General features: G+C 39.7%; 1 protein-coding gene across 1 annotated transcript in view; it reads left to right on the plus strand.

Moving 5' to 3' along the window:
- Positions 1-856: 856 nt before the first annotated feature.
- The window catches only part of Stim2 (stromal interaction molecule 2), a 133,646-nt gene continuing 109,339 nt past the window's right edge, over positions 857-25,163 (plus strand). The window contains exon 1 of the mRNA XM_059275881.1: positions 857-940. The gene's annotated coding sequence lies outside the window, so the exon portion shown is untranslated. The remainder of the gene's footprint in view (positions 941-25,163) is intronic.

Here is a 25,163-nt window from a genome sequence, read left to right on the forward strand (position 1 = left end):
TCCTACTGCAAGGTTTTCCTGACCCACGCGGTAAAGCACTTAGAGGACCTGCGACATCGACACGCTTTCTCCAGGTCCCCAGGCTGCCCATCACCCGATGGCCGCGTGGGCGAGACACACAAACCTTCCTCCCGCTCAGGGTTCCTTGGCTCCACCCAGCACCGCCCGGCCGGCTGTTCCGGACCCCGCCCACCAGTCTGGGAACGCCCCTAGGGGGCTCGGGGGGGTGGTGGGGGGGAGGAGCGCCGAGGCGCCGCGCACGCGCAGTCCCGCCGCGTCGCGCCTGCGCGGTGGCCCGAGCTGAGGAAGGCGGGGGCTTGGTATGCGAGCTAGTGTGTGAGGGGAGGGAGGTGTCCCGGCCGAGCGTGGTACTACGGCGGGCGCGGGCCGGAGGGGGCGGGGGGATGCGCCGCGGCGGCCGGCGGCGGCGGCGGCGCGGGTGCTGGGCTGGGGCTTGGCCGCGCCAGAGCAGCGGATCCCGGTGTCGCCGCGGCAGCTGCGCGGGTGTCGCGCCGGGTCGGAAGACGCCGTGCCACAGCGCTCCCCCACTTTTTTTTTTTTTTTAAATAACCGGAACCAATGAACGCGGCGGGGAGCCGAGCTCCGCGGGCCGCCGGTGAAGGGAGCGGGCTAGCGCCCGGCGGGAGTCCGCTTCCGAGGCGGCGGGGCCCGGGGCAGCTGGCGGCGAGCGAGTGGCCGGCGGCTCCCGCGAGCGCTCCTCCCGCCGCTGCCCCCGGCCGGGCCTCGGGCTGCCGTCTCCGGCGGCGCTGGGCTTCGCTGCTGCTCTTCGGGCTGTTGGTGGCCGGCGCGGCGGACGGATGCGACCTGGTGCCCCGGCACCTCCGCGGGCGGCGCGCGTCGGGGTCGGCCGGAGCGGCTGCGTCTCCTTCGGCGGCGGCGGCGGCGGCGGCTGCGGGCGAGCGCCAGGCGCTGCTGACAGGTGAGGCCCGCGCGGTGGCGGGCGGGCGGGCTTGGCGGGACCCCCCGGCCGGACCCCATCCCGGACCCCGAGGGGGCGCCCCGCGGTTGCCTTGGCGCCGGCCGTCGCACTCGGGACGCTTTCCTCGTCCACCCGGCTGGCCCCTTGACTGCGGCTTCTCCGCCCTTGTTAGTGGGGTTTCTGCGAGCTTCCCCGCTGAGCGATGCACTGGTTTCTCTTTCGTGCTGCCCAAGGGGGCCGCTGGGGTCTGGAGGGGACTGCGCTCATTTCCCCCTCTTCTCTAAAGCTGCGGGAGAAAGTAGGCGGTAGCAGCAGCCCCAGCAGCAATGCGGTATGGAGTCGGCCTCTGCTGCCTTTGCAAAGGCAGCTGGCAGAGTCTTGGCGATTGAGAGCCGGGCTGAGCGCCTTGTCCCAGGGGAAGCTGCTGAGGAGATTCTTTGAGAGCCACAGCACCTAGTGGCATTAGTGGTGATGAAGAAACGTGAAAGTCTGGTGTGTGTGTTTTTGTGGGCTACGAGGCCGTTTTGAGGGGCTGGAGAGTATATGCCGTTTGAGAGCATCACTGGGTGAGAAAGGGTGCAGAAGGCGCAGCAGGTAAACCAGAAACACACCTAAAATTTACCAAGTGCAGGAGATTTGTGACGTGGATTTGGGCAGCATAGTTCTGATGGAGTGCACCAGCATCTTTTACATGAGAACGTTCTAGCGCGCTTACTGAAAACTTGCAAATATGTTTGGTAAGGTGAAGTAGAAAACTGTATGCTTTTTCATTGTCTTATATAACTGATCTGGTGTGGTTTAAGCAATGATGTAAAGGTCCTGAAATGATTTCCTGGGGCAAAGTGGTGGAGCTAGAGTAACTTTCTTTTTCTTCCTCCTGTGTTTATTTTTTAAGGTAGATCTCTAGATTTTCTGGAGGAATAGCAAGATTAAAGAGGAAGAAGATGACCCACTATTAATTTAACTACTATGATAGCCCAAGAGGCGCCTGGTAGTTAGTCCCTAACAGCTGCTCTGGGAAGTGTTCAGGAGACTTTAGATGGAAGCAGCCTTTCTTTAGTTCTGTGACAGGCTATTTCCTGTTGTAGAGAGAAGGAGGATGTTGTCAGGCAATGTGGGAGTTGTAGGGTGTAGAACATAATGATCAGCTTATTTAAGGTACTCAAAAACTTAGCAGAGCCTGTTCAGCTGACACAGGGGACCCATCACTTGGAGAAACGATTATAGAATGGTCCTCTTTAGGTATATAATACTGTGAGGGAGGGGTAGATTGGATAGTTTCATGCTCGGATAGTTATTTTCTAATAAAAATGTGGCAAGTGTAGAAGGGAGCAGTGATAAACTAGTTAAGTAGGACGGTGGGTTGAGGGCTTACTGCCTCCCGTGGGAATGGAACAGAATTGCTTCGGCTTCTAAGCTATAGGAGTGTAGTTTTTTTTTTTTTAAAGGAATGTTTGATTAATAGATAATTGCATAATGCCTTATCGAATGTAATTGGCAGAAAGGCAGTGATCTAGAATTCTGGTGTCTATTGACTGTTTATTTTAACAAGTATGCTATGCCGAGAACATCGTATTAAGAAAATAAGTGCAGATGGAATTTTAATAAGCTGAAACCCTTGTAATTTTCTCTGAAGTCACTTGTGGCATAGTGGAAAAGACAAAGTGATTCTTAGTGGGAAAAAAATCAGACTTATCACACAATGAATTTGTGTGGAAGTGCCTTTAACTGAAGTTTACTGAAATTATGTTAACCTTGGAATTATTTCTGTTGACCTCAAGTTTTTTTCCTTTTGTTCTAGTATTATTTTTAAAAAGTTAAACATTTCCATTTAACGTTTCAGTTTATAAGACTGCATGGTATCCAAATTGAATCATAGTAATTTTAATACGTTTATGTACGTTTATGTAAATATAGTCAGTAGGGCTGGCGTTTTGGGAATGTATATTGAAAACCATTTGTGAAATTAGAATATAGTTATGGCAGTTGTTTTGAGGGCAGTTCTCTTTTATGGTTCCACTTGTTATATTAAGCCTGGAACATAAATTGATGGTGATATTTTACACTTCAGGAAGTGGAGCCACAGACAAACCCAAGGTACTGCCCGGTTATGTTCTAGACTCTGTTCATGGATAGATAAAGATAGGAGCATCAGTTGTAAGAGAACTACATTTTATGTGGATTTTGAAATTTGAAAATTTTTGAACGAATTGTGAGAGAATTTTTCTCAGTGGTTCCCAGTTAAAGCTGTCATTTCACTGTTGGTACTGCGTAAACTGACAGTCAAACCACTTTCTGTTTTCTTCTCCAGATTAGTATTTTTAATACTTAACCGTTAGAAACGTCTTAGAAATTTGCCTCATTAATACAGTCTAAAAGACACCTTTTCATCGAGGCTTACCTTACAAAGGTTTTATGTTAGTGTATTTTAAGATTAAATTGTCTTTTCAATCTGGCTTGCTCTTTGTTTGGAGCAAGAAAAGAATTCTTGCAGAGATAGGCAGTGACACCATAAAAATAAATAGATACATTATCTTAAATGTTTTAATAAGGTAGAACAATATTTATAATATCACATGGTAAAATTTTAAATTGTATGTGTGCATACACACATATTTAGTTAAAAAAGTAATTCAAATGTTTGAAATCTAATTCAGATTAAGGTTTGATGACTTGAAGCTGACAGATTATATTCTAAATCAGTACTTTTGTTTAACACATACAACATTAATGGATTGACCTTAGTGGGGAGTGGTTGAGATCAAAATATTAAAATAATGGTTTATAAGAAATCTTGGAAGGGCAAAAGTAAGCCCCCCCACGCACGTATATATGTATATGTATGTGTATGTATACAAAACACAATTTGAGAAAATATATAGAATAATTTAACACTATTTTTTCACACACACATGCACAGATCTAAGTGTTTCAGAATTTTAAAATAACCATTAGCTTTAAAATGCTCTTAACATTCTTTTTTTTTTTCTTTTTTGAGACAGAGTTTCTCTGTGTAGTTTTGGTGCTTGTCCTGAATCTCACTCTGTAGACCAGGCTGACCTTGAACTCACAGAGATATGTCTGTCTCTGCCTCCTGAGTGCTGGGATTAAAGGCATTCGCTACTGCCACTTGGCTTTAGAGTAACATTTTTTAGTGTTTAAAGATTTTTATCATAAGATTTTTATTTATCACTTCACTGATTCGGTATATTATTAGTATAAAATGAAGACTTTAGGATATGTCTTTAGACGTATTAAAATCTCAACAAAATCTTAAAATACTCTTAGTTGAAAGTATAATACCATTTCGAAGGGCCACTTTATCCAGAAGTGTTAAAAACACCCATGCTGCGGGGCTTCCACTAATTTAGATGAGAATTTTTCAGGTTACCATTGGAAAAATATTAATTCAAGCTTTTAATTGTCACTCATCTTGCATTCCCAAGACTTCTCCAGTAGACACTACTTTATTAATGCCATATTTGAGTGACTGGTTGGCTGGAGTGTGCTGTATGTATGCCCCGTGGAGTCATGCTCTTCACTAGGCTGCCCTGTGCTAGTGTTTACATTGTAACACTGAGTGTGTTTTCCATGAGCCTTCTTTTGATGTCCTCCTGCTGTTTCTTTTTCTTCTCCAGTCTTTGGCCATTGCTGTGCTTACATTGTATTACTAGCCACAGGACCTGCTTATCTCTATTTGAGTTTCATCTATTCTGCATGTTTAAAATTAGTTATACCTTGTTTAGAAACATCTCATTCCTTGTTTAAGACTCTCAGGAATCCCATTGGTCACTGTTGAGGATCTCATAAATGCCAGTTGGAAATAAGGGTTTAAGATTTAGCTTCTACTTGGACTGGGTGGTGGTGGTGGTGGTGGCGGTGGTGCAAGCCTCTAATCCCAGCACTTGGGAGGCAGAGGTAAGAGAATCTTTGAGTTGAGTCCAGCCTGGTCTAAAGAGGAAGTTCCAGGAAGGCCAGGGCTACACAGAGAAACCCTTTCTTAAAACCAAAAACCAAAAAAAAAAAAAAAGCTTATTTTTATATAAAAAGAATAAACAGAGATAATTGCTGGTGACTTAATTTGTGGGTGGGGTTAATGCTAATGTTTTTAGGTAATTTAGACTCATGAGTAACTACTATTTTGGATATTGGGGTAGTCATTGTTAATATGTGAATACTTTTGGAGTTATGCTTGGAGATACATATTTATGCATGCAATAAAGTATAGACTGATTAAGTGAATTAAAATTATTAACCAATAATGTTTAATAAGCTACTTTTGATATTCATTAGAGTTTGGACCAAGTTAGGAACTTACTACGAGATTATTTTTAATTTGATAAGTTTTATCAACCTGTTACTGAATATGTGCAAGAGATAGCAAACTAGAGATATGAACGAATACACGCAAGGGTAGGCCCCGTGTCTGCTCACTGGGAACCCAGGCTAGCACAGGTTGGGAAATAACAGGTGCATTAACTAAACTATTACTAGGTGTCTGTAAAGTGCTTACTGCTTCCTATGCATCAGTCTTTTTAGATCTGAGACTAAATCTGTCAGAGCATTACTTTCATACAAAACACAAGACAATGGATGCTTTATGACTATATGTTGTATATGCTTATAAATCTGAACAACTGGAGGCCAACTTTGATTAGCATAATAATGGAGTGCATACTGTTGGGAAAAGGAAGAGGCTTCTGTAGAATTTGGTAGCCCCAGGTATATATAATATACTTCATGTAGAGGTGAATGGAAGGGCCTTCCAAGAGGAGGCAAATATGAGAATAAGGAGGAAGTTAACTGCCTAGAGTGTGTGTAAAGGAAAGGAGAAAAGGTTGGGTCCAGATTATCAAGTGCTCCACAGTGTAGTTAGTGTGTAGGGAAATGTAAGCATATCTAAAATTGGGTTTCTCAGCCATGTGCTAGGGAATATGGGAAGCAATCAGAAAAATGTGGTAAAATTTTTTAGCACATTGATTTTGTTTGTTAACTTGGAAAGCTGACCTGAAAAATTTATTTTGTAATTAAAGACATTTAAAAATACTAAATATGTACATAACTCTGGAGAATGTAAAGTTACTTCAATGTTTTAGGGCAAATCAGAAGATATTTTGAATAACCCAAGAGTTTTGTTCATAAACTCTTGAGTTCTGAGTCTTTTAACCTGTCATCAAGGAGGAGAGGAACTGTGGTGTTTGAGCATGAGAATGGCCTGTATTTGAGAAAATGAGTTCTGGGTGGGTGGAAGTGGGCGGATGAAGTTGGTAAGAGGGCAGTTAGGAAGCAGTGCAGGAGGAGAGGACTTCAGTTACTCAGTGGCTCTGAAAACACTTGCAAGAAGTTTTAGAAAGTTAGTTTTAGTCTTGTGTTAGCCAGGAGCCTGGCTGTTTTTTATTTTTTAATCTCAGAGTTTCTAGAATGATTTAAATTAGTACAAACCTTTGAAAACTCCCAGAAGGAACATAGTGTCTTTTTCACTTCAAGTGTGTCTATTTATCATTTCAAAGTTAGGTATTGTGTGTATAATTTGGCTTCTGTGATGATTTGCAAAGTTGTTAACAACAAAACATCACAAATATACTTGCTAACTGTCTGATAAACCAAAACACTGATAGCTAAAGAGGATCTGTTTGCATGTTTACATAAAGCCTTGTATTCTGTATTTTAGTATTTTTTTAAATTCTGTATTAAAGAATGACTGTGTCCAGGTTGAGCTTGTACCATGTATTAGCATGTTCTTTCATCTTGAGTCTCCTCTAGAGCAACTGAGTCTTCTGAGTACTGGCTTATTATTTGTTTCAAAATTCACTGTTGAATTTCCTGTGTGAGGTTCAAGCCTGGTTTGTAGATGATCATCTCTAACACCAAACTTCAGTGGGTTGTTTTTGCCTTCTCCATTTTGATCTTATGATGTCAGTTCTTGACATATTCTAGTCTGACTTTCAGTAACCACTTTCCTTGATAGGAGTCTTTGTTGATGATTGTAAGGATGGTTCTCTGCTAAACCACACTTCTCAATCTTGTGTTCTTCCAGCTGAACATTTATTTCCTCCTCAGAGAACTTCATTACTAGGAAAGTTCTGCTGGAGTAGGGAACCCTAGGCCAATGATTGATTTGACTTCTGGCTTTTTTTCATTTGGCCTTTTCAGAGTTACTGCACAGCCATCAGGGCTACCATCCCCAGAATAATTTTCTTTCAGCTAGGCTTTGTCAATCATGTAATTTTCAGGGAACTTACTTTGGATTAACGATAAAGGGATTTTCAGGATGTTAATAGTGAGGATTGAGTGTTCCTAAAGAGAGGGGTAACCAGTTTTCCCCATGCCAGCTTTTCCCTCAGGTCCAGGGCACCTCCCAAACCCGACCAGCAGTTTTCTGGGATGGGCCTGCCTGAGTGCTTGCATATGAGCTGATCTTTATGTGTGCTGCAGATCTTGGCCTCTGTGCAACTGTTTGCCTCCAGTTATTTTCGCTTTCTCTGTCTCTCTCTGATCTTCTTGAACTTGCCATTATGTAAATGAAACACTTCAAAAACTCTTACTGAATTAAGTGCTGGGTTTTTTAATTTAAAAATGCTGGCAGTGAATCTTATTTACGTGATTTCTGAATATTAAACAATCTCATTAAAAAAATCCTTAGAGTAATGACAGTGATTTGTATTTGTCAAGTGATTCTCAGAGAGTGAAAACAGATTTTCAGTGCTTGAATTTCTGTTCTTTCTTTGACAGATAGGGTCTTGCTATGTAGCTTAATCTAGTCTTTTTTCATTTTCTGTAGGCTAGTCTTGAACTAGATTTGTGATGCACCAGCTAGTGGTGTTGGGTTAGGAACAGAGTTGGTTTCGGGTGTCCCGAGCACTGGCTTCTATCCTCAGCAGTGTAAAAACTGTGGTGTCGCCACAACACACAGACAGAACAAAGCCATTTCTGGTGGTTGTTGTAGGGTGGGGGTAGGATGAGAAGAGAAGCTCCTTCTAATCCTCCTGCTTCCTCCTCCCCAGTGCTGGGAGTTTTACAGTGTGTGTGACCATACCTGCCCTTTTTTGAAGTTTTCAGAAGTTATCTTCTGTTCAACATTGTATGTTTTACAGATCAGTGTTTTCTTCCCTCTACTGTTTCTCTTTCCTTTTAAAAACAGCTGATACTAAGTCCCTAGATGATCTTGATCCGCCTCCTTTATTCTTGTTTTCCTCTAGCAAACGACTGATTTTTCCATTAAAGTGTAAGTTTCTCTGTCTCCTCATTCTGGTCATCTTTGAGCTCTTCTGCTTTGTGTTTGTGAGTTTGCTGTCTGATGTGCATTCAGACCGTAGGATTTCGAGAATGGGTCTGAGGAAGAACTCAGGAGAAGTAAAGGAAAAAGCCAGTTTTTAGTGGGTGTTTGTATAAAATTTTACACACTATTTAACGACTGTTGTGTGGTAACCATGACTTGAGGAACTGGGGATATAAAGATGCTGCAGTTTGCCTTAAGAAAACATTATTGTAAGAACAGTAAACCTGAAACTTGCCTGGGAATGTATTTGCACAATATAAGAAAGCGTTAATTTTGTAGCTTATCTGTTTACATTGCTATGTTTACTAGGAATACACTAGAGATATCTGTACTTTCATGTTCTTTGTCAGCGTTTTTCAGATTCACCAAGATGTGGAAACAACTGAAATGTCTGTTGATGAAGAATGGATGAGAAAGTATGACATACATATACATATAGATAACGGGATATTAATGTTTGTTGATGGAAGAATGGATAAAGAAAACACATACTTCAGCCATTGAAAGAAGGAAATTCTGCTAATTGTGGCAGTATAGATGAATCTGGAAAGCATTCTGCTAAATAAAACAAATCAGAAATAAATAAAACAGACACAGAAGGATAAATACTGCATGGTGTCACTTGTGTGGGATCTAACACTGTCGAATGTAGTAGAATGGAGGTCTCCAGGTTACTTTAGATTTCGTAAGAGAGTACATCATAAATAGGTTTATCTCATACCAAAAGTAAAGGTAAAGATGTGAGTTAATTGATACATTGACCAAACATGATAATGATGACTGTTTCACGCTTACACTCTTATCAAATCAAATAGTACACCTAAAATAGCTATATACACTTCAGTTGTCAAGTCCATTGGCCTTTGGATTACATCTTCATTTTTTTTTGTTATTAATCAAAATTTGCTGTGAAATATCCTAAAGTTGTGGGTTTTTTTTTTTTTTTTTTTTTAAGACAAGGTTTCTCTTTGTAGCTTTGGAGCCTGTCCTGGATCTTGCCCTGTAGACCAGGCTGGCCTCAAGCTCACAGAGATCCGCCTGCCTCTGCCTCCCGTGTGCTGGGATGAAAGGCATGTGCCACCACTGCCCGGCATACTCTAAAGTTTTAAAGATCATTCCTATGTAATATACAGATTCTGAAGCCCAGTGATATATCTGTAGTGTGCTGCAAAAAGTCAGTATCCTCAGTAAGTGGGAATTTGTGTTCGTGCTTTGTTTTTTTGTGAATATTCCTTATTGGATGGAATGTGGTTTTAAGATTCATCCAACTTTTATCTGGGGTATAAGTTTGTTCTTCTTTTATGTAATGTGATTTGGTTAAAACTACAGCCTGTAGACCATAGCGGATTTTTATCAGTTTGAATCCCAATCTGATAATGGTTTATAATTATAGGTAGGTGACTTAATGTGTTAGCATCTATATTTCTGTATCTTTAGAATGGGGTTTAAAGATAAAAGAGTTAATAGTCTTCTTAATATAGACCTGGCAAATGTAAGTACTCAGTTATTTCTAAAGCTGTTCCCCACTTTGTCCATACGTACTGATGAGAGATGGTTGTAGAAATGTGCTGAGGCTTGCTGAGTATTAGTAAGGTACTTTTTTGTTACTTTTATGTATTCATCAGGGCAGTCCTGGGAATTGGACACATGGTCTTGCCTGCTGCTACAAAACTGCGTTCCCATCCCTTTTTGTGACATTAAAAGTAAATTAAATATGAGGCTGGGGTAATAGCTCAGTCTCGAAGGAAGTTGATTATAAGCATCTGTCTGCGAGTGTTCCATCACCAGAACTGGTGTAAAATTGCTGCTTGTGGTGGCATGTACTTGTTATCCCAGCACTAGGAGGTAGAGACCTGTGAGGATCCTTGGGGTTAGCTGGCCTACCAGCCTAGGCTACTTAGTAAGCACTAGTTCAGAGACAGATACTATCTCAAAAAAGTAGGTAGATGGAGCCTATGGAACAATAACCAAGATTAATTTCTATCCTGTGTGCATACATGCATACTCGATTGCACACACACAGAATAAATAACAGTATTGTTTAAGACACTTCTGTGATCTAAATAATCAGATTGTTAGTGGTCAAAAACTGACTGTAGCTATGATTACAGGCAGAACCTGTACAATATTAAGCCATTCAAAAGGAAGCCCACCCTAGCTAAGGAGCTGTTGGCAAATGGTGGCTGGGAAAGACAGCCAGTTTTCATTGGGGTGACTCCTAGTAGGGCACCCCTGCATCAGTGGATGCCGTATGAGAATGTGGGCAGCATGAAATGGATGCCGTGAGATATTAACAAACATTATATGAAGAAAGTGTGAAGTTGGGAGGAGGACTTGTTGGCAAAGTCGGGGAGAAGTTAGAGAAAATGATCATAATGCATTGTGTACATGTATGAAAGTCTCAAAGAATAAGTTACAAGAGTGTAGAAAAATGGCGCTATTTATAGGCAGTGAAATCAGAAAATACTGGGATGTTTTTTAAGACTCTTAAGACTTTAAGAGTCTTTTTAAGACTCTTTAGCTAAGCTATTTTGTATTTGTTTTATTTTATTGTTTGTGGTGCTGAGGCTTGAACCCAGGGCCTTGCACGCAGTAGGCAAGCACTCTAGCACTGAGCTACACCCCCAGTTTGCCTTCGTTATTTTAGCTAACCAAAAGACTTTATGGTATTTTGTAGTTGAAATGTCAGCAATAAAAACTCAATTTCTGAACTTAAAAGTTTATTACAGAAAATTTAAAAAATAGGAAAGATTAAGCCGGGCGGTGGTGGCGCACGCCTTTAATCCCAGCACTTGGGAGGCAGAGCCAGGCGGATCTCTGTGAGTTCGAGGCCAGCCTGGGCTACCAAGTGAGTTCCAGGAAAGGCGCAAAGCTACACAGAGAAACCCTGTCTCGAAAAACCAAAAAAAAAAAAAAAAAAAAAATAGGAAAGATTAAACTAGAAAACACATTTACCTTAACAACTTTCAATAACTCTTCAGGCAATTTATTTATTTTTTTACACTCTTAAAAATGTGTATTTTTATATGTAATAACCTCAGGAGATGATTTTAAAAATTATTTTTGGAGTTGGAGATTTGTCCCAAGGGCCTTTTCAAGCTAAGTATGTGCTTAGAGTAATTTTAAATGTGAAGTCAGTGAATACTTGGATGTCAAGTGTATTATATAGGCTTATTAAAAGTGTTGAGAACATTGATGAATAAGATTATAAGGCTCTTGTTCTCAGAGCTTATATTAATATTTAAGTTGGGCAATAATTAATATTTTAAAATTATGAGACATACCTGTTAAGGAACAAAAGAGAATACATGAAATAGAAAATATTGTGGATGAGATGATGTGGGGCACCTGTTAATTTAGGTGGTGGGCTAGTTGGGGAAGCTTTTAAGAAATTCATATAAAAAATTACATTCTCTCCCTCCCTCTCCTTCTCTCTGCACCTCCCCTCCCCTGCCCCCAGTTACAGGGATTGAACTGAAATTGTCAGGCTTGGCAGCAAGCACCTTTACCTGCTGATGGCTCACTAGCTAGAAAGTCATGTTTTAGTACAGTTTTGAATTTACTTTTAAAATATTTTTGGGGTGTGTGTGTGTGTGTGTGTGTGTGTAAGTTTGTGCATGTGGATGTAGTGCCCATGGAGGCCAGAAAAGGGCGTCAGATCCCCTGGAGCTGGAGTTCCTTGCACGGTGAGCTCTCCAATCAGGGAACTAAACACAGGCTCTCTGTAAGTTTGTACTCCTAACTACTGATTCAACTTTCTTGCTCTCTGAAGATCATATATGTTCTTTTTGTTTTGTTTTGTGTTTTTGAGACAGGGTCTTAATGTGTATCTGGCTGTCCAGGAACTCACTGTGCAGACCAGGCTGGCCTCAAACTTGAAGTTAAGTGATCTGCCTGCCTGTGTTTCAGGGGTGTTTGGATTAAAGGCGTGTGCACTGGCTTAAGCCCATATTTTTAATATAGTGTTTGAAGGACTAGTCATTGCAGAGTTGAGAGATAGAATACCACGTAGAGGTAATAGTTGCTTAGTTAGAGATCCTGAGGCAAGAGAATTTGAATTACAAAAACATCCATTTTGGGTAGGAGAGATGGTTCAGTCAGTAAAGAGCACCAGTGTAAAAAGCTGGGCATGGCAACACGAGTGTAATACCAGATCTGGGGAGGTGGAGATTGGCAGATCCCCTGGAGTTCATTGGCAAGCCAGAGTAGCTGAACCATGGACTCCTGGTTCAGTGAGAGATAGTGTCTCAGAAAATCAGGTGGAAAAGCAGTTGAGGAAGATACCCAGTGTCAGCCTCTGTACTTTATATGTTAGGGGCACACAGCACAACCCCATGTGTATCTTCACATGCCTGCATGAACATGCTGTCAGAGAGAGAGAGAGAGAGAGAGAGAGAGAGAGAGAGAGAGAGAGAGAGAGAGAGAGAGAGAGATGCTTTGTCTGAGCATATTTAGAGGGGGAAGATCAGGATGAGATCTGGCTGCTGAAGAGAGTAGGACCAGATGGTACAGAACTTTGTAGATCTTTCCCCATGTTGGGCTTTTTCAGAGGGTGATGGGAAGCAGTGAAGAATTTCAAGGAGGGAAGTGAAATGATAGAACTAATTATTGTTGTTGTTTGGCCTCCACAGTTTTTTTAGGCCATGATAGAAAATATATAAAATAAAACTACTTTTAGTGTATATTTTTGGTGCTGTTAGATAGTTTTAAATTGTTGCTTACCAGAACTTTTTTGTCTTATCAAACTAAAGCTATACCTGTTAATTTTATTTCCCCAACTGCTGGTAACTGCCATTATAAATTTTTGTTTCTCTGAATTTGTTTACGTTAGGTACTTGATGTATCTGTATCTGATGTATCAGTATCTGTCAAATTGTTACTAAGTTGTTATTTGACTAAATGTCCTCAAGGTTTATCCTTGTCAAATGTTGTAACATTTAACAGAGTTTCTTAAGGCAGACACTTTATTTTATATACAGACCCCATTTTCTCCAACCACTCATCCATCCATCCACCCACCCACCCATTCAGATATCCATCCACCCCCCCACTTACTCATCCATCTATCCATTCATCCATCCACTCCCCACACTCCCCCACTCACCCATCCATCTATCCACTCATCTATCCACCCATCCATCCATTCATCCACCCACCCACCCATCCACCCATCCACCCACCCACCCATCCATAGACACATTTTGCCTGCTGTAAGTAATGTTACCAATATGCATGTGCTGATTTCTCTCTGATACCCTACTTTCAGTTCTTTTTACTAGATACCTAGAAATGGGATTGCTGCATATGTGTTGCTTTTACTCTTTATTTTGTTGGCTCTTTATGCTATTTCATAAGTGATTAGCACTGCCTGCCCTTGGGAAGTGTGCAGGGTTCCATGTTTTGCATGAATTCTGTTTAAGCTCTGTTGGCTGCTGTTTGTAGGTGATGGAATGTTAATGGGAAGCCTGGTCTAGGCAGGTGGATACCCTGTCCATTGGGAGTGTTGTAGAATTTGAGGGAAGAGGAAGAATTTAGGTAGTTTGGAGTTAGAATTGATTTGGCTTGTGTGTGGATTGGGACGCGGCTGTGGCAGTAACAGGAAACAAAGACCGTTCTTAGATTGTTCCTGAAGCCTTGTGTGGTGTTCATCATTCTGACACAGTGTTCCTAGCGAACCCCAGCATACTTCTTCTCCTGCCTCATAGGTCAGGCCGGTTTGTTACCTTTGTTTAGGACAAACATGCCTCCTCCTCCTACAGCTGGGAGAAGGGGCTCACTTTACTCTGCATGTTGTGTCTCCTGTCTGATTCTTCGAGGAAAAAGGAGGGAGGAATGGCACTTACATAATTAGTTTTATGAGCTTTGGAAAAGTGTTGTGATTTGGGGGGGGGGTAGTATTTAAAGTGCTTTAGGTACTGTGTAGGGCTGTTGTGAAGATTATATAAAGGTGTTTTACATTATCAAGGGAATGCCCAGTTAACAGCATTTTTACTTGACTTTTTCCACTTCAACCGTTCTCATTCTCTCTCTCTTGCTCTCTCGCTCTCTTGCTCTCTCGCTCTCTCGCTCTCTCGTCTGTAGCCCAGGCTGGCCTTGAACTCACAGAGACCCGCCTGCCTCTGCCTTCCAAGTGCTGGGATTAAAGGCGTGCGCCACCACCGCCCAGCTTCCATGTTTGTTTTAAACTCAGTCATTGGGGCTAGATGAAGCAATAATCTTGTAATTGACACTGGCTTCTCTTACATGCCATGTTCAGAAGTAAAACTTAATTTTTCCATGTCACTAGTTAGATCTAAACTTGGTGTGAGGTTTCTGGAGGAGATAAACTGTTGATCTGTGTATCTTAAGTATACGTCTGGAAAATTGGGCTCTCTTTTTCCTTTATTTTGCTTTATGTTCTGTCATCTTGGATTGTCCTGTCTCTCAAAGACTATTCCAAATATTTGTAATTCAACTGGTGAATATTTGTTGGGAATATTTTGTGTTCAGTGCACTTCTTTGAAAGTTGAAGGTACAGCAACGGGCAACATTTGACATGGATCCTACTTGTCTGTGGTTTTCTTTCATAAGTCTTCCCAATTATCCTCAGTGACATGTGACTCCTTGACTGCTCAGGTATCTATTAGAGTGTTTTTAAAAAGTTGTCCCATAGCTCATAAGTACTTAACGACCTGAAGGTTTGCTTTTGGAGTCTATTGTGGCTCCTGAAACCTTTAATCTGTATCATGATTAATGATTTATCTATTTTTTGACAATGTCCAGTTTTTAAGAACAGGTGGTCAGGTAGTCTGGAATATAGTATGATTTAGTTATTGGCGTCTGCTCCTACTAGATCTATGTTTAGTGATACATGAAAGTTTTGGAATGTCATACTTTGAGGAAGAACTGTGTAACTCATCTTTATTTGTGACTGCTAGCTTCTAGTAGAGAAATGTTGTGGGATCAACTTTCAGTTTTCACTTATATAAACTGAGTAGCTATGACTAATATATTACTCATTTGTCTTAAGTCATGAACTTGGATAATCTCCTTTTTATGAGTCTAGGGTAATTACATTGGTGTGATTATTTAAAAGCCTGGAATTTTACTCAACTTGTAGTGTTTCAGACTTCAAAAGACATTTTATTAGGTGCTGGTTAAGGGGCTGGAGAGATGGCTCCACAGTTTAGAGCACTTACTGTGCTTGCAGAGTACCTAGGGTTGGCTCCCTGCACCCATGTCAGGTGGTCCACAACTACCTTAACTCCATTTCCAGGGCATTTGATGCCCCCTGGCCTCCTCAGGAACATATAAGCTCCTGCTGCCCATAAACTTACCCAGGAACACACACATGCACATAAAAATAAAAGGATATTACACTTAATGTAACTTATAAAAGTGCTAGTTATATGAGTTTAGTACTTATAAGCTCTCTATTAGGCATCTATAAAGTTACATTATGCTTCTTAGTTTGAGGGTATGTGAAACAATGTTGTTATGTGCTAGCTTTTTATGTTCTAGAACACTACTAGAAAACTAAAGTCATAATCTCTTCTCATGGTTTCATATTTAATATTTTGATTATTGTGCAACTGTAGCTTTACTAAATCTTGCACTCAGAACAGATTGGCACTTTGCTCATTTATGACTGCCAGTAATCTCAGGATTCAGTGTCTTGACTCCTTTAACTAAAGCCAAGCAGCATACTGCCTTTTATTTATTGATATTTTTACTTATTTACAGTATCAGTTATACAGGTCACAGTGGTTAATTTCTTGAGTTTTGTAAAAAGCATATACATGTGCTTTACATTAGGATCAACTTTAAGATCCTACATAAACCAGAATTAGAGCCCAGATCTATTAGTTTTGACATTTAGATTGTTGCCATGCTCTATTTATTTGAGATGGGATCTTGCTGGGTTGTCTAGGCTGTCCTTAGACATCTGGGTTCAGATGATCCCCGTCTGTACATCCTGAGTGGCTGGGACTTGAGATGATGTGTCAATCACTGTACTGGTTGCTGCAATATAGTTATTTACTTATTTTTGAGACAGGGCCTCTCTTTGGAGTCCAGGCTGGCTTCAAAGTGGTGATTCTTCTACCTAAGTTTACTGAATGCTGAGATAGCAAGTGCGCACTACCATGCCTATGTATGTCTGTGTGTATAGTAGGATGCATCTTAAAATCTTGCAGAAACATGCAAATAAGTTGGTCTTTTCAGTTTCATAGTATGAATATTTATGTTTATATACTTTCTTATAAAATTATCTGGTAGCATTTGTAGTATATTGAGAGTTTAACTACATTTTAAGTCTTTTAAAGTTGATTTTCAGGTAGGTAGCTAGTAATGATAGATTCATCATCTATCTTGAATATTAAGATTCTAAAAATTAGGATGATTTTTCATCATGTTCTAACTTGGTAAATGAGTAAAAGATACTAAGGCCCTCCTAGGATGTGTAATTTATAATGTGAATGTATGAAAATGGACTCTCTTCAGAGGTAAGAAATATGCATTCAGTCGTCTGTCTTGCAGTTCTAGATGAAGAGCAGCTGTTTTTACTTAAATGCCAATTCCAAAACTAGTGTGTTTAGAGAAAGTCTTTTCCTAATCATAATGAAGAGCTTTATCATAATAAAGTTTACAGTGAAATCACCAAGATCTTTTGGGTAAGTGGGCTTCAGAGTGAGAGTCTACAAGCCACGAGACTTTCATCTTCGTATTTGTTAAAAGATGCCATTGGAAAGAATAATTTGCAAGTTCTTAATTTGTAATTTAGAAAAGTTAATTTCCATTTCTTTTTTTTTTTTTTTTTTTTGTATTTTGAGACGAGGTTTCTCTGTGTAGCCTTGGCTGTCCTGGAACTCACTCTGTAGACCAGGCTGGCATCAAACTCAGAGATCTTCCTGTGTCTGCCTCTGAGTGCTGGTATTAAAGGCATGGGCACCACCACCTGGTTTATCGTTTTATAACAAGAAAGTGTTCACATTGTGTCACATTTGAACTGAGTACCCCCCTCCCCCTTTCAAAGTTTTTTAGTGTACACACTAGATGTTATGTTCACTAAATACTACATTATGGTACCTTTCGGCATCTAATCTATTGAAAAGTTAGGAAGCTTTTGTTCTTACTTGATATTGTTAATTCCTACTTCTTAGGCTGAGCACTGGCCTGGAGTGTGGCTGTCATTTTGGCTGAAGAAAATGATAAAACTTTGGGTAAATTCAGTTAATAAGTCTTTGACTATGTCTGCTAGTATGGCTGAGACAGTAGCAGTTTACTAAACATGAAGTATTGGTTGAATTAGAATTCTTCCTATGGGGATCTTTTGTGTCAGGTGATAATGTGGTGTTGGGCATTCTGATTTATCTTCATTCCCACTCTTTAGATAGTCCTTTGGGTTGTAGCACACACCCAGCTTTCAGACACAAGGGTCTGCTTTTAAGACCAGCTGTCCTTACCTGCATTTCTTTTACTGGCAAGATTGCAGTTTGTTTTTATTTACTAAATAATCAGGATTGAACCCAGAGCTGTGAACAAGTATTTTCTTACTGTGCTGGGTCCCTAGCCTTAGATTGCACTTCCTACCTTATTTTCCTATTGATCTCTAAATCTCTTTTCTAGTCATTTTCTTGTTTATTCTGATATTAGTGGGAGTGGCTAAAAACTTCAGGGTTTTCATGAACTAGAATTGTCATTACCAAGAATATGCTGAATTTCATAATTATTTTATACAACTCATAACTAACTGCCTTTGCTTAACATATTTGCTAAACAGTAGTTTTTGGTTAAAGTAGTCTGAATATCTACATTAGTAACATGGAAGGAAACTGCTGCTGGGTTGAGTTTTATAGAATACAGAGTCAGTCTCTCTCTTAGATCTCTTACTACCTTTTCTTAATTCTGTTTTAGCCCATTTCTTCTAGTTCATTTTATACAGTGTTGGTAAATACTATGTTGACTTTTTAAGGATTACAGAATATGTTTTCACAAAATCTCCTAACTACATACTTCCCCCAAACATGTCTTTAATATAATATTACGGTGTAGTTTGGTCTTAAATGCCTTCTAAGGCCCATGTATTAATGTTTTGGTCCTCAGCCCCAGATATTATTAGTAGATGATAGGACCTTTGGGAGGTAAGATTGGTGAAAGGAAGTCAAGTCATTGGTGCATGCTCTTTAACGGGACTAAGATTCATTGGTTTCTTATTCCTTCTGCTTGCTGATCATCATGATGTTTTCATCGTTGTCCCACCATGTGTCCCCTGCCAGGAGATGCCATCTCACCATAGGCCTCAAAGCGATTTGGTTCATTGACTCCAGACTGGAACCTCTGAAATGCTGAGCCCAAACAAACCTCCCTTCTCATAACAATGATTGTCTCAGCTATGTTGTTATATAGTGGGAAGAAGCTGACTTTGACTGTACAGCTTGAGGGAACTACATTGTTGTGGAATATTAGTTTAAGATGTGTTACATTTGTTTATGCTGTGGAATATTTGTTTAATGACGCAAAGATGTGTTGCATTCTTTTATGTTGCATTTGTTTAACTCTGTAAAGTTGTGTAACTTTGCCTGCCTAAAACTCCTGATTGGTCTAATAAAGAGATGAACGGCCAATAACTAGGCAGGAGAGGGATAGATGGGGCTGCCAGGCAGAGAGAATAAATAGAAGGAGAAATCTAGGCTTGGAAAAAGAGTGGGTGAGAAGCGAGAAAAGGAGAAGGAATAGAGGATGCCAGGGGCCAGTCACTTAGCCACACAACTAGCCACAAAATAAGATGGAAAGAAAGATACATAGAATAAAGAAAGGTAAAAAGCCCAGAGGCAAAACATAGTTAAAGAGAAATGGGATAATTTAAGACAGAAAAGCTGACTAGAAACAAGCCAAGCTAAGACCAGGCATACACAAGTAAGAATAAGTCTCCATGTATTTATTTGGGAACTGTGTGCAGGCCCCCAAAGATTAAACCAAAACCAAAACCAACCAACCACTCTACATAACTTGACAATTCAGATAGGACTTTCTAATCTTGAATCTGTGCTTGGTGTTTGTCATAATTTTGGAAAAGCTTGACTTTTTCAGGTAATTATTTTCTCTTTTTCTCTTTGGCATTCTTCCTTCTTTCTTCTTCTTTTTTTCACTTTGGCATTCTTCCTAAGTGTTTGCTAGAATATTTGATATTGTGTCATAACTGTGGGGCAAAACCATTTCCCCTTTTTGATACTTTTTTCTTCTTTTTGCTTTAGGTTGGATGATTTCTACCAAAATATCTCATGTTCACTGATAGATAATCTTTTAGAAGAAATACTTCATTTTTGAAGTGATGATTTTCTTTCTTTAATTTTAATATTATTATTTGACTCGTGGTTTCTATGTCTGCTAAAATCCCTTGGCTTCTCATCATGCTGTATATGGATTCTAACATTGGAATTTTCCTCTTGATCTGTTAACAATGAAGTGACAGTCATGTAGATGTAATTCTGAATGGTCTTATTAAATAAGAAACACAGAGCCAAATGCAGAGTTAAAAGCCAAGAGCTAAGACTGCCTTCTTACCCCTTGCTGTCGTCCTTTCCCTGAGAAAAAAGACCTACTTCCTGTGTGTTTGTATTTTTATTGACTTTCTGTTCTGCCTTCTCATTGGTTGTAAACCCAACCACATGACCTCCTTGTCACTGCCTGTCTATACAGACCTCCAGGTCTCTATGGTTGGTCTTGAGATTAAAGGCGTGTGTCTCCAAGCTGGCTATGAACACACAGACTCTGCCTCCTATGTCATCGGATTAAGGGCGTGTGCTACCACTGCCAGACTTCTGCTTAATGGCTTGCTCTTAGCTCTGACCTCCAGGCAACTTTATTTATTAACATACAAATAAAATCACATTTCAGCACAAATAAAATATCACCATACAGTTATTTTAGCATCTTTTGTGATAGTACTAACATTTGGCTCATCTTTGTGTTTGGTTTTCTTGTTTGTTGTGTATATTGAAAATGGTTTATTTTCTTTTATGTCTTCCATACTTTGTGATTGAACGATAAATACAGTTGAGAAAGTTACCTTTGTGTAGAAATGGATTCTCTGATAGGTTGAGTCTGTTTGTCGTTAGTTGAGCTTGTATGGCTTTACTGTTACTGCTTATGGTGCACCACTCATCTGTGGTGAGTTGCTGTGTTTTAATGCTTTATGTGGCCTAGAGCAATTCCTGCTGTGCCAGCAATTTTGCATTATGACAGGGGTTTTCACTGTGTCCTGGGAGTGGAGGAATTTTTGATTTTCCTGATTGACCTTCAGTCTTATGTAAGATTTTAGTTCACTCCCCAGTTATACCATGAAGACTTCAAAGGGTAGTTGAGGGTCATGAAGATTGACTAGTTCTTACATACTTCCTATAGATGCCTGTAATTGATCTCCTTATTCACTTTTGATATGGTGCATTTTCTTGTTAGGTTTCTTCTACTTTACCTCCTTTGTTATTTATTTCTTTATTCATTCATTCATAATATTAATTTTTAAAAACTGATTACCATATTGAGCTACACTGATAGCTGCTATTTTAAATTATCAGCATTAGTTTTTATAATTTACTGTGCTGTTTAATTTATCTTTGTATTCCCAACACTGGGTATATAAATTGTAAAAAGACTTTTAAGAGGGTACTAATTCAATTGTGTGTGTAAATTTGACCTCTGCATTATCAGAACACTGGCATTATTTATAAGAATTGTGTGTGTACATAAAAATAAAAATATAAAATAAAGTAAAAAGATAAAATAACAAAAATGTTAACTCAATGAAGATTTTTTTTTTTTGTATGTCTGTATGAAAGATGAAATTTCTTAGGATCGTGGCTCTGGGCTACTATTGTCGTGAGCCATCATTATTTTTATTTTATTTTATTTTACAATACAATTCAGTATTTTACAATACATATCAGCCATGGATTCCCTTGTTCTCCCCTTCCTCCCAGCCCACCCCCCCCATTCCCACCTCCTCCAGGGCAAAGCCTCCCCCGAGGACTGAGATCAACCTGGTAGACTCAGTCCAGGCAGGTCCAGTCCCCTCCTCCCAGGCCGAGCCCAGCGATCCTGCATAAGCCCCAGGTTTCAAACAGCCGACTCATGCAATGAGCACAGGACCCGGTCCCACTGCCTGGATGCCTCCCAAACAGATCAAGCCAATCAACTGTCTCACCCATTCAGAGGGCCTGATCCAGTTGGGGACCCCTCAGCCACTGGTTCATAGTTCATGTGTTTCCATTCGTTTGAGCCATCATTATTTTTAAATCAGTGTCATCAAAAGACAGTCTGGTCATTGTGGTATTTCATATGACTAGTTATGAAGCTGGCTGTATATAATCCTCAAATTTATATTTATAGTTTTTGGTTTTGGACTTTTTGAATAACTGCAGATAGTTTGTTTATAACCATCACATCCGTACAACTACTGTAGTATACTTGTTGCTTATGCTTGCAAAAATAGATATTGTCCAAAGTAGCGTATTGGCTTTTTTTTTTTCCTTTTCACTTTTTGAGATGGGGGCTCCCTCTGTAGCCCAGGCTGGCCTTTAATTCCTTAACCTCTCAATTGTTAGGATTGGAGGTGTGTTCCATCCAGGGCCTCTGTTGTGGTATAAATTCATGTCTTGAAAATTATTTAAAAAATATTTTTTCCTAGAATTAAATTTTTGAGATTTAAATCTTACAGTAGTTTAGAGTAGGGATTTGATCTCTTGGGTTTTCAGCATTTTAAAGTAGAAGGGGACCCTTGGGAGGAGGAAGAGGATTAGCAGGAGAGAAATTAGGGGCCCAAGGGAAGAGTATCAAGAAAAATGTATATATGAACATGCCACAGTGAAAGTCATAACTTTCTATGCGAAATAAAAACTTAATAAATATGAATAGTTTTCAAAATTAGTGACTATGGTGTTTGGGGTTGCATCTTTTGGCATTATAATTGTAATAAAAGAATTTCCTGTCTATTTATCAGCGGTGGATGTCTACTTCCAGTGGTCTGTTCTCTGGTAGGCTGACTGACTATTCTTACAATTTGGTAATGTCTTCTTGGGTGTTTTAGATTCTGTCTGCTTTTCCTGACGCTCACTCATGTTCCCTGTCTAGTCCTCTTGCGGTTCTTTCTGCCTGCTCACCATGGTTTAACTCATGTCTAAGACATGTGCTTTCTTCACATTGAGTTTTGATTGATTCATCAACTTGAACAGGCTTGTGAGCTTTTCTAGTTATTTTTATGATTTAGAAGTTATATATTATTTTAGTTAATGGACTTGACTCTGTTTAATGCTGAACCCTCAAGACCTTGAATTATGATGTCTACTTGAATCCTAAAAGCCTGTTAGCATTCCATAGTTCTCTTGAGTTGATTTCATAATATAAGGGTGCTTGCTCACTTTTCCCTTTCTAAGGAAGGGTGCGTAATTTTGTGGAAGGATTATAAAGGATGAAATCAAATCAGAAGACCTAAGCTATTTTATCATTTTATTTTTTGTCTGCTGACTTATCCACAGAAAATGTATTGAGGACCTTCTGTGTTCTGAGTACATACAACTTATGGTAGCTTTAATTTGTTTTTGAGTACACTGACTATTTAGTAGTTTTTAAAGGATCACATTTAATCTTCCTTAAAATTCAATGATAATAGGAGACATTGAGGAAACTGAAAGCTTAAACCTTTAGTTTAACATAATGCCCATTATCTCACAGATAGTGACAAGTAAACCTTGCATAAACTCACTAGTGTTTCACTGGGCAGGCACTTCCTAGTACACCATCAGTGTACTTCCATCAATGTAAGAACATTTTAAGGTTCAGCTTTGTGAACTGTGATTCAGCTAGGATCCCAAGAGCTGTATGTGATTGTTTTGGTCCTCATGGCTCATACTGACCATTGTCTGTAAATACTGTGGATTCTAACCACTGTGTACACTTAGGTTTCTCCACTTTCCTTGCTGTTCTCTAGTCCAGGCCACTGTTACCTCTTCCTTTGGGGCTTCTTGTAGCCCCTTCCTCTTTGTTACTTTGTGTTTGATAGCCTGGTCTCTCAGAACCCTGTAAGACTACATAGAATTCTCTGTGCTCCTTCCTGTTGTTAGTAGCTTGTTTTCCTGATTATAGACCAGAAACGTACTCTGTCCTGTAACTTGCAGCATGATCTGGCCTGTCTTTGGTTTTCTTCATTCACCTTGTCATGTTGGCTTTCTTTCTGCTGCTAGAATATGACAAACTTGTTCCCTCTTTCTGAGCCTCGACACTTCACATTTTCTGCCTTAATTTTTCCTCCTTAGCATTTTACGTAGCTTGTTACTATTTGGCTTTCAATTTTATATTTCTCTCAGGACTTTTTTGATGATTTCCTATAAGGGACAGCCTACTACCTTTTTTGCTTCAGTAATCACAGAAATCGTTTAATTCCGTTATAATGTTTACAACCAGAAATTATGTGTTAACGCATTTGTGATGTGTTGTCTTTACCCACCCACATAAATTTGAGCTGTGAAGGGACTGGGCCGTTGCTCTTCTTGATCATGTGGTATGGAGGTTGTGCCACTATATATTACAGTCTTCCTGAAACTTTTGGGTTAATAAATGTCTGAATTCACACATTATGTGAATAAAATATTTACTGTTTCATTTTTTTCCCCCTCTGAGTTTCCATGAATGTTGAAGTAGAAGAAATAATGTATTTTAACCATGGGTTTTTAACATTTAAACTGATTTTAAACATATCTTATGATTTTTAAAATAAATGATTATGTTGCTTCAATTTTCGTTCTTTATCACACAGTCTTTCTTACTCTGAACTTAGAAAAATAAAGTATAGCAAGCAGTAAAACAAATTACACTTTTCAGAATGAGCGTTTTAGAATTACTTTTATGTGCATCAGGGATTGTTTTCTGTAGATGTGTTATGGTGTGAATAAATCCCTCTCTCCAACTTACATAGAGTGAACCCTAACTTCTCAGGTGATGTGGTAAGGACTGCTCCTTTGTGAGGCAGTCAGGACACATAACATCTCATACATGGGATAAGTACTTTATAAAAGAGGCTTTGAGCACTGATTGCATTCCTTAGCTCTTCTGTCATGTGAGGACATAGCAACAAAGTGCTCTCACCATAGCTGGCTGCAGATCTTGAGGTTCTGAGCCTCTAGGATTGTGAGCAGTGATTTCTGTTGGGAAACAACTCAGTCTACGGTATTTTTGTTACAGTATCTGAATGGATGAAGACAAAATAGGAATTATCATAGATGCTATTTTGCATTTTGCTTCCTAAAATCTAGCGTATCTTGAGCTTTTTCTTAATCATTAAATGAAATGGAAGATATAAATTATTCATTCTTATTATTGGATAGATTGCTATTGCATAATTTTTTCAGTTTTTCTTTTATAATATTGATATGAGCAAATGTATGTGTTTTGCAGTTCCAAGCTTTAAATTTATTTTTATTTTTTGAGACTTTCATATAGGAGTACACTGTATTTACATCATTTACAGTCCTCCCTCACCTCCAACACCTCCTGTTTGCCCTGACTTCACTCCCTCTGGGATTTCTAGTCTTTCCTTATTGTTGTACATACGCACACACTTGCGCGCGCGCACACACACACACACACACACACACACACACACACACACAAATCCTACTGAGTATATTTAATGTTGCTTTTACATACATGGGTTTAACACTGACCACTTGGGATTGGCTGACCTTTGGAGGACTTGTGCCTGTAGAAAACTGATTTTCTCTCCCTCAGCACCAGTTGACTGTTGTCATCTAAGGGTGGGGACCTGTGGAATTCCTCTCATCTCTGGTAGCATGTCAGCTGATATGCAGGTCTTGTTTAGGTGTCATCTTGTTGAGATTTCATGGGTGCAATATCCCTGTCATGTCTAGAAGACACTATCTTGCTATAGTGTCCTCATCCCTTAAAGACTCC

Source organism: Peromyscus eremicus, chromosome 10, assembly GCF_949786415.1.
Source record: "Peromyscus eremicus chromosome 10, PerEre_H2_v1, whole genome shotgun sequence".
NCBI lineage: Eukaryota > Metazoa > Chordata > Mammalia > Rodentia > Cricetidae > Peromyscus > Peromyscus eremicus.